Here is a 1,693-nt window from a genome sequence, read left to right as displayed (position 1 = left end):
TACAACTAAATTATTTTAAGTTTCAAATTAATGATTCAAATTTCACATTATCTAAAAGAGATTATCATTTATCATGATAATCAAACCCTATCATAAATTTACAATTGATATTATTCAAATAATTGATGGACATATTCAAATATAGTCATGTAAATTGTATTTTAATATAAACTCAAATTCTCACTTCCAAAATATCTAAGAACTATCTAAAATAAAAAAATATAAGAAGGAAAGAGAGTACATGTGATGGGAAACTCAAAAAACACACTACCAAAATATATCGACTCAAAGTAGAGACAGAAAAAATACAAAAATTCATTTTAGACATCAATCTAAAATAGAGTTGCAAGAAAGAATAAATAAGAGAGAGAGAGAGAGAGAGAATAATCACCTTTTTTGAGAGAGCGTGTGAGAAAAATTGTAAATTTATCTAAAAGAAAATGAGTAAAACAATACTCAAAAGAAAGGGTATAGTTATAAAGAGCAAATTATCCAAGTCATGCTACCTACGTAATAAAATAATAGGGATAATTACAGATTACCCACCTGTGGTTTAGCCAGAATTTAACTTACTCACCTGTGGTTTCATTTTTGACACTCTACCCATCTATGCTTCCCTCCGTTACTACTCCGTAACCCACCTCCTTTTCAAACGTTACTCTAACACATAATTCATCAAAAACAAAAACCAAAATAAATCAAACACTCCTCACTCTCAAAACACACTCCCATCTGAACATGTGCAAATTACAGCAAAAAAATTGGAAAAATTATATTTAACTTTACCACACTTTCTCACCAACCAAACAAGTTAGATCCACAAAAAATAAATAAAATAGATGGAAAAAAAAATCAACAATGAAACCAGCTTCAATATTCATCTAAAGATAATAATTGTGTGTAACTTTCCCACACTTTCTCACCAACCAAACAAATTAGATCCACAAAAAATAAGTAAAATAAATGGAAAAAAAAAATCAACAATAAAACCAGATTCAATATTTATCTAAAGATAATGAGTTTAAGCAATCTGCACATGCCAAATAGCCAAATAAATTAATTGCTTAACAAAGAGTCGGCTCATCTAAAGATCCCTTCTCCGATCCATGTTGCAGATCACAAATCTCGTGTCGGAACTCCTCTCAATTCTATCCTTGAACCTTGATTTCTCACATAAAGACCCAAATCTCCTTCGATGACAACAAAGAAGGCAAACTCTTATGAAGATACAGATGTGAATGAACGGAATCATCAATCTCTATTGTTGATTCATCTGAGGAGAGGGCTTTGGTAAGTTCATTCTTGAAGCCAAGGAAAGTATTACACAAGAGGAAATGCATACCTCACACGTTGACACGCCGATTGTCAGGAGTTAGCCGAAAAGAGAGTTATCACCGAGAGAAGCAATGGCCACAAAGCTCCAGAACAATGACAAGATCGAGGAGGAGCTCGTCCACACAAACCACAACACAGAAACTAGGGCTGTCCAGCACCCGCCCAGCCCGAAGAATCCAATCGGCCCGACAATCTCCGACTCGATAACCGCCCGATCTGAGTGGTGGTTTGGTTGACTACAGGTCGCCAGCGTGAAGACTCGATACGATCCGTTCAAATCTCAATTTGATTGCTTGAGAAACCGAAGAACCCAACCCACCCAATGCCTATCTCTCTTCCAATTGCAAATCATGTTTCG

Source organism: Quercus robur, chromosome 4 (assembly GCF_932294415.1).
Source record: "Quercus robur chromosome 4, dhQueRobu3.1, whole genome shotgun sequence".
Classification (NCBI taxonomy): domain Eukaryota; kingdom Viridiplantae; phylum Streptophyta; class Magnoliopsida; order Fagales; family Fagaceae; genus Quercus; species Quercus robur.
This window is presented reverse-complemented; position numbering follows the sequence as displayed.